This window comes from Cryptomeria japonica, chromosome 6 (assembly GCF_030272615.1).
Source record: "Cryptomeria japonica chromosome 6, Sugi_1.0, whole genome shotgun sequence".
Classification (NCBI taxonomy): Eukaryota; Viridiplantae; Streptophyta; class Pinopsida; order Cupressales; family Cupressaceae; genus Cryptomeria; species Cryptomeria japonica.
Window position 1 is genome coordinate 271,413,810 of NC_081410.1, and position 9,426 is coordinate 271,423,235.

At 37.0% G+C, this 9,426-nt stretch overlaps 2 pseudogenes; both read right to left on the minus strand.

The window, feature by feature from the left end:
• Nucleotides 1-309: 309 nt before the first annotated feature.
• Nucleotides 310-1,098, minus strand: LOC131062589 (asparagine synthetase [glutamine-hydrolyzing]-like; annotated as a pseudogene).
• A 7,086-nt stretch (nt 1,099-8,184) lies between these two features.
• Nucleotides 8,185-9,024, minus strand: LOC131062590 (asparagine synthetase [glutamine-hydrolyzing]-like; annotated as a pseudogene).
• Between the last annotated feature and the right edge of the window lie 402 nt (nt 9,025-9,426).

The window sequence follows — 9,426 nt, forward strand, 5'->3', positions numbered from 1 at the left end:
AAACTTTCAACACTTTACTTATGTGGAGTTTTACATATAAATATCAGAAAGTTACATTCCCCAGCCAATGAGGGATTAATGCTCAAGCCTGGGACTGTACTTTCTAATCTTTTCCTGAGTGTTTTAATGGCGGCCTTTCTCATCCACCACACATGGGGTTTAGCGTTGATCCTTCACACTCCACCTCACACGCAACTTCATCACGCAGAGGGAGGGATTGACTGGCTTCCAATTGCCAATCTTTTCATTTTACCTAAGTCAAATTGCATTTATAATCTGTATAGCTGCATGCTCTTTAAGGTCGTCTATCTAATTATAGCCAACTCCATCACTGAATTGCTCCTTTTGTCTATACAAGATATACTTTGGGAGAAAAGGATTCTCCTCATCATCAAAAGCTTTGCGAAGAATCCATTTTTCAATTTGCCCAATATTAGGTCTCACCATCTTCTACTGCGGATCTACTTCCATTACAACATTAATAAAATCTTTATCTAGAAAAGGCACATGGACTTCCACACCCCATGCTGTTGTCACCTTATTTGTCCTCAGGCAATCATATAGATGAAGGGCTTTGATCTTATGACATGTTTCGTGGTGGAACACTTCTTTACTTGGAGCCTTGTGGAAAAACAAATAGCCTCCAAATATTTCATCTGCTCCTTCCCAAGAGAGAACCATTTTTATGCCAAGAGACTTAATTTTGTGAGCCATTAAGAACATGGGCATGCTTTCTCTCACAGTTGTGACATCAAATGTTTGAATGTGGTAGATGACATCCTCAATAGCATCAACACCGTTCTGTTCTACACAAAAAATTAAATTCATGATGTATGGTGCCTAGAAATTGGGCAACTTCTTTTGTGACCATTAAATCAGGGGAATCCTTTAAACTGATGGAGAAGGAATGGAGCTTTTCTCCTCACTATTTAGCAACATTGGCCTCTTTCAAATGACAGACACCAACTGCAGCAACTAAGGATGAGTCTAGGCCCCTTTCTCAAATGCTTGCCGAAGCTTCAAGGGGTCATAGGGAGTAGATGGTATTTCTTTTGAATTCCATGGAGGGTTATACCATCTTCGTATGCTACCAGCCATTATTGCATTTTCTTAGAATTTAATGTGGCCTCACAATATACCATGTTGCCTGCAGGAGAGGAGTTGATTTCACAATTCACTTGAAAGTCTCTGTAGCCTATGACAACGTTTCATGTAAAGAGGATTGTAGCAAAGTCATAGAATTTGGCTTTGAGTTGCCAAGGCATTTGCCAAAACTCTAATGGCTTTTCCTTCCAATTCTTACATCCATATAAAATGGATGAGACCCATACAGATCAAGACATCAACCTATGCTTCCAATATCAAACATAGTGATACATTTGCTGCAGATCCTTCACCAATTTTAAGAATGTAGTGCTCTGGTGTGAGGTCAAATTTGTCCCCAATTGTAAAGGAAATAGTTAGCATGCTTGAAATTTTGTCACAATAGCTTCCTCCCTCCTAGTTCTACTTTATACTTAAATCATATTAAAATATAGTTTAAGATATCAATTTAAATCTTGGTTGAAAAACCTTGGGAAACTAGAAGTCAGATCGGGCCCCAAAGTGGGTCCGACTAAATTTTTTTTCATTTCTATGCAATAGACCTCTGAAATGCCTCAAGAACCTTAAAATTACCTCTGGAATCGATCGGCTCCATTTTCGGATCACCAAACTGAGTTTTGCAACTTTCAGGCACTTATGCCACATTTTTGCATTTCATCGCGAAGATAGAAATTTCAAACCGGTCAAAGCACCTTTCTAGACCTTGCCATCTGACAAGCCTGTACTCTAATGTACAAGCATGAACTCTACCAAACAGTTTCTCAAAATGAATCCTGAGTGAAGAGATATTAATTGGCGAAAATGACCAACTGGCTTTGTCGGCACTATAGTCCTGATGAAGTCAATGCTCAAGCAACTCATGTTGCCTTTCTTAAAAATATCAAAGGACCTTCGTAGACCCTCAAAACTAAGACATAGGTACCTTGAATTATATGTCAAATCTTAGAACACTCAGTTCGACCAAAAGGATGATAGGATGGAAATGGTGCGCTTATGAATATAGCTACTTTAACTAATATAGCAATGAAAGTATGGATCACTGAAACAGATGGCCTAAGAAATCCTTTTGAAAACCGATCAAACGGATTGGCAGGAGCTTGAAAATTGAAACATAGCTCGCCATTTATACCAAAAATATCTTAGAACAAACATTCTGGCATGACATTCACAGAGACAACGTTTACACTTATGCAAAATAGGGCTCCGAATAGCAGCTGAAATAGGGACTTGTCAAAACTCACAAACTGCAAATGGATTGAGCTTTGAAAGCCGAGCAAATGGATTCATAAGGACTTGAAATTTTTCAAGATAACTCACATTTATTCATTCAATTCAATCCATTTTGAAATTCTCCATGACGATTAACAGGGAAAAAGATATAAGCACTCAAAGTAGGCTACTCAATAAAATTTGCATTTGTGCCTAAAATGCACTTTCAGCTCACCCCTTGAAATGGGTACCTGATAAACTTATTCAAACTAAAATCTGAAATTTGCACATCACTACATAGGCCAAATTAAAGGTGTAGGACATGTATCCCGAGCCTTACCCTTTGAAAATCAACTGGCTTCATTTTACCTTCTCTCTAACTAGGCCATTCAAACTGACTCATTTTATGATCATTTGGAAATGCAGGGCAAAATTTTGAAATGGGCCTCTCAAATTCACTCAAATTTTATGAGTCCTAATAGTGGCTCTGACTAGGGATGGTTGATTGCAAGATCAACACAAGAATTCAGAATCTATGGTTAAGCAGACCACCCAAAAACGGATCACTCTCTTCTCTTCTAAAAAATAGGGCTTCCTTATTCTAGCCAAACAACGGGGCACTTTATTGAAAACCACACAACTGAAGCAAAGCAACTATACAAGATATACAAACATAGAAACAACTGAGTATAAACTACTCCACTTTCCTCAGCATTTACCTCTGTCAAAAATCTGATTCTCATCACTTGATATCATGATCCAAACAAAGGCACTTTTCAATAACAACTGAGCATAATCCTTATAATCAACCTCTTTCATCTCATTACTATAATAGCTGGTGTGCATACCTTTTGTTTGATTTTGAACTTTGTAATCATACACTATTTCAACAAAAGTAAAACCATGAGACAACTCACTATAGAGGCCTTCCCACAAGCTGCAATACACTTCACTATCCCAATCAATTCTATCATTTGCAAGGGCATCATCATGTTGAATCTCAAAAATAAAACATTCATTTTCAACATTGTAATTTTCATCAGCACATGACTTATTACCATTTAAGTTCATAGAATGACGGGCATTACTATCCAAATGATACAAACAAGAAACATAAATATCACGATCCGGATGTGATACTTCACTATGCTAATCACACTCCATACTATCCTTGTTTATCAAACTCAAAACCTCCACATTCTCAATATCCCATTCATGGAAAAGAATGCATACCTCTGGCTGAAGAAAATCCTCAGCTAAATCTTCTTCATTCAAACTTATATCCACCTGAAAAACTTCCATTTGTGGTCTGAAATAATCATCACATAACCCATGCCTCTTATCTTCCTCATGAAGTAAATTCTTACAACACATGCTATTGCTGTTCAGAACTACATCAAAATTACAAATTTGTTCAAAACAAGGGAAAACATTAGCATTTTCATCAATGAAATCAGCACCATGAACATTAGTATCAAAAGCAAAGAACTCCATATCCGGTTCAAGCATACTATCAACATTCACATTCTCTTCATGGTACTTGAAATTTTGAAAGCATTCAAATATAGATTCACTTAAATCTGAAACTAGAACATTATTAGCACTTTCACATATGTTCTTATCTTCAAAGATACTTTCATTTTCAGATTCATGACTAAGATATACAACTTGGTATCCTCTTATATCATCTTCACAAGATGAATAATAAGAATTCTCATAACCATCATCAGCTGCATAACTGACATTCATTTGCTAATCAAAAGAAAGTGGAAAACTTGTGCCAAGATCACTCCTATTCGGAAATTGCTCTTCATTGTTCCTCTGTATACCTTCAAGGTGTTGAAAATCAAACTCAATGTCCTCATAATAAGCAACACCAGTCCATTTTGAAACACATTCATCACTGGGTATACTTGCATTGAAAACACTATCAGCATCATCCACAATTTCATTTTCAGTTTTATCAGACTTAATTGAAATCTGATTTACATCATATTGCACATTTTCACTTACATAATCAACAACATTTAGTGATCCTTTAGTATTTGGTATTGCAACATTAAACACATCAGCAACATGTAAAGACCAATGGTCATCACGATCATTGTTTTCATTTTCTTTATCCTTGAGAGATGCATGATTAACTTTAGAGTTTGCAGTCACATAATCAGCATAACCGGCATACAAATCAAATGGTACATATCCCTTATATATGTCTATCTCTGTATCAACATCATCACAACAATTCCCACTGATCATTCCATCATTACTATGAGAGACAACCGACATTAACAATAGAGGTTCTTGACTCTCATTTAAAATTGATTCACATATATTAGCAAAACCATTCGGAACAGCAGGGCTTGACATATTTTGACATGGAATGTTTTGATCAATTTCAAATGGTATTTCACCATTGAAGGTGCTTTGGCAAGAAACAACAATAGATACTACTCTCTTTGAGATTCCAAATTTTAAATTATTTTCAATATCCCTAGCTATGTTAAAGGCTTCATACAAAGTTTTGGGTTCTTTGTTTCTCAATAGGAAACCCATCTTCTTACCAAAAGCACTCATATAAATATCCAGACAAACTTTATCATCAAACTTATATTTTCTGGAAATTTTAGACAAAGCTTGTGAAAATATGATATTAAATGTTGGTACCAATTCATCTTCCCTAATTTTTATATAAGTGAATTCTTTCAGCAAGTCACAATCACTCATCTTTTCATCAAATTGGTCTAAGAAATCTAAAATCAATTCTTCTCATGAGGAAATACAATCTGCTGAAAAAAAAGAGAAACAATCCCTTGCATCTTCTTTCAGTGATTGAACAAATAACTTCATGCACACATCTTCTTAACAAATTTCAAACTCTCTCATCAAATTTGAAAATCTCTTCAAATGTTGACATGCTGATTCTGATTTCCTCCCACTGAATATGGGGAAATATTTTCTAATTTCTATGGGTATGGGATTTGGGTAACCCGAAATATCTCTGAAATTTAGAGCAACATAGTACTTCATACTGAAACCTTTCCTATTACATGGTTGTGACACTTCACTAGGCATGGTCATATGTGGAAATACACCTAACTGAAAAACTTTACTACACATTTCTTTCTACTCCCACAAATGATTATACAACCTTGGATAAAAGAATGAAATACTTCAAGCACATATCCGTATTTTAAAATCTTTTCATAACATTGCTTGACATAAAGTTTTCCAAATTTGCATACTACGGAAGAACATATACACTGGACATTTCAGCAGAATGGATATGCAAATTAATTTGTGATTCCTCTATTTTCCCTCTTTACTAGTGTTGTTCACTTAATGGGAAAACTACATTACTCATTCAAATTTTCAGAACAAACATCTGGCATTGAAACTTCTGAAAATACCTGGGCGTTTGTAGTTGTAAGACTTGTAGATCTGAGCATTTATTTCAACTTTTAGAATGGTCTTTTACATCAGAGTCACCACCTCTTTCATAGAGGACATTTTGAACAGCAGAATGCCATTCAATGTATATTCAAATTCTTTATTGTCTCCTTCAATATCGCTGCAATAAACACTCTTCCAGGCTATTTAACACATATGGATTTGGGAAATTAACACCGAATCTATGTGTATCTTTCTACTGCACTTTATATAAAACTTTTATGATGAAGGCATCATGTCTGAGCATACAACTAATTTAATTATCTGCATCCCAATATGATTCATCAAATCATCTACTAATCCTTCAACCATAAAAGGCATTTTCAACTCTGTGCATCCTCAGTGAACAGACTGGCTGGAAATGAAATTGACAAGATGAGGAATACATTCAACTTCTAACCTTATCAATCAGACATTTAAATCCATTTACTCCCCAGCAGAGTCACCATTTTTGTTGTTCACCAAATCTGGTTAACCCAAGAACACCTACAAATCTATCTATGAGATAGCCAATCTCAATCAATGAAACACTTCACGGCTTGGAAAACATAACAAGGACCTAAATCCTTCTACTCTTCAGGCTCTGCAAAACCTAGGTGGGTGTACCTGTGATGCATTTAATCAAACCTATTACACACAAGACTGCATCAACAAAAGCAAATGGATCTCAAAAGGTTCAAAAAACTAGGAGGTTACTGCAGATGGGCTAGATCTACACTCGCAACTCAACATTTTTGAATCATGAGATGGATGGAACAAACTTAATATTACAAACATAAAATTAAAGGTAGATATTCTAATTTTTTATTTTAAATCCCTGAGAAAACCCCAAAATCTGTAAGATCAGTGCCTTATCTAAGGGCAATAGAGTCATACATCAAACTGAAAATGAACACCTCTGTTGCAAATCCAATTTATTAAGAAAGATATCCCTATATTAATGCCTTACATTAATACATTCTAAATTCAGACAGAGGATCATACATATCTAAACATTATCCTGAATCCAAAATGATTGCTCATAGAATTTAAACTCTTCCTTGAAAAGTACCTGAAAATAACCCTTACACTCCCACTTGAGAGGAAAAACCCAAACTCCCTTGAAGACTGGATTTATTGAAGACAGAGAATGCTTAGAGACAATCCAATAAACTATGTATATGCCTAACGCATACATGACTTGCAACAAAAACATTTACAACAAGAAGATACTCTATTACTGAAAGAGAAGCACTGCCCTGTACAATCTTAAAGAATACTCATAATTCAAAGCCATGAATTCTGGAGCACTTCCTCCAAAATTCTAGAACCCTTACAATGAGAAGAAAATTGGAATAAGAAGGAGAGGGAAAAGATTAGGTTTCATCAGAACAAGCCAAGTGTCCCCTTTCTCCAACTAAAATTCATTCTCTTCATCTTTCCTATGGAAACTACTCCCAAAATATCCAAAATTTGTTAAAACTAACTACTTGATTGGATTTCTTATCCCAAGAGCTTTCCGGTGATATATGATACTTGGCATTTTGAGCAAAAATGGACCTCTAGGCGAATTAATTCTGAATATGCCTCTGTCATTTAAATTTTTCTAATTTTTTATATAGTTTACACTATATAATTAACTTTGATTTTTCACCCATTTTAACTCCTGACATCCTACCATGTGGTGACCTACGATTCATTGATGGGATCCACTCGGCACCACCTCGGATGACACCTCATCCATCCGCCATGTGTCGGCCACCTGTCCACCACATCATCACCACCTATGCGCCAAGTCAATGACACCTCAGTGGGACCCGGACTGCAATCTGTCCTTCGCCATTTTGCGATGGCTAACTAGCGATCATCTTTCCTTCATGAAGTTGCGATAGCCGTTAGATCCTCTGAACTTTCTCACTCTTTAACGTTCATTTTCGGTACGTGCTTTTCGCTATTTCGCGAAGGGTATTCGGCGTGCATCTTCCCTTCACAAATCCACGTGCACCGTCTGATCTCCTCAACTTGCTCGCTAGTTAATCTTCTCCTTCTATGCAAAATTCACCTACCTCAGGATCCGTGCATGCGTGGGGTCCACTTGTCGCCAGTTGTCAGCCCTATCGGTCACCTTGGGAAGCATGCCTGTGCATGTGGGGTCCGCTTGGGCACCCAACCAACACCATCTGTCAAAAGCCTCAAACTTTCAACACTTTACTTATGTGGAGTTTTACATATAAATATCAAAAAGTTACATTCCCCAGCCAATGTGGGATTAATGCTCAAGCCTGGGACTGCACTTTCTAAACTTTTCCTGAGTGTTTTAATGGTGGCCTTTCTCATCCACCACACACAGGGGGTTTAGTGTCGATCCTTCACACACAACTACATCATGCGGAGGGAGGGATTGACTGGCATCCAATTGCCAATCTTTTCATTTTACCTGAGTCAAATTGCATTTGTAATCTGTATAGCTGCATGCTCTTTAAGGTCGTCTATCCAATTATAGACAACTCCATCACTGAATTGCTCCTTTTGTCTATACAAGATATGCTTTGGGAGAAAAGGATTCTCCTCATCATCAAAAGCTTTGCGAAGAATCCATTTTTCAATTCGCCCAATATCAGGTCTCACCATCTTCTACTGCGGATCTACTTCCATTACAACATTAATAAAATCTTTATCTAGAAAAGGCACACGAACTTCCACACGCCATGTTGTTGTCACCTTATTTGTCCTCAGGAAATCATACAGATGAAGGGCTTTGATCTTACGACATGTTTTGTGGTGGAACTCTTCTTTACTTGGAGCCTTGTGGAAAAATAAATAGCCTCCAAATATTTCATTTGCTCCTTCCCCAGAGAGAACCATTTTTACGCCAAGAGACTTAATTTTGTGAGCCATTAAGAACATGGGCGTGCTTTCTCTCATAGTGGTGACATCAAATGTTTCAATGTGATAGATGACATCCTCAATAGCATCAATACCGTTCTGTTCTGCACAGAAAATTAAATTCATGATGTATGGTGCCCATAAATTGGGCAACTTCTTTTGCAGCCATTGAATCAGGGGAATCCTTTAAACCGATGGAGAAGGAATGGAGATTTGCTCCTCACTGTTTAGAAACATTGGCCTCTTTCAAATGACAGACACCAACTATGACAACTAAGGATGAGTCTAGGCCCCTTGCTCAAATCCTTGCCGAAGGTTCAAGGGGTCATAGGGAGTAGATGGTATTTCTTTTGAATTCCATGGAGGGTTATACCATCTTCGTATGCTACCAGCCATTATTGCATTTTCTTAGAATTTAATGTTGCCTCCCAATATACCACACTGCCTACAGGAGAGGAGCTGATTTCACAATTCACTTGAAAGTCTCTATAGCTTATGACAATGTTTCATGTAAAGAGGATGTTAGCAAAGTCATAGAATTTGGCTTTGAGTTGCCAAGGCATTTGCCAAAACTCTAATGGCTTTGCCTTCCAATTCTTACATCCATATAAAATGGATGAGACCCATACAGATCAAGACATCAACTTATGCTTCCGAAATCGAACACAGTGATACATTTGCTGGAGATCCTTCACCAATTTTAAGAATGTAGTGCTTTGGTGTGAGGCCAAATTTGTCCCCAATCGTAAAGGAAATAGTTAGCATGCTCAACATTTTGTCACAATAGCTTCCTCCCTC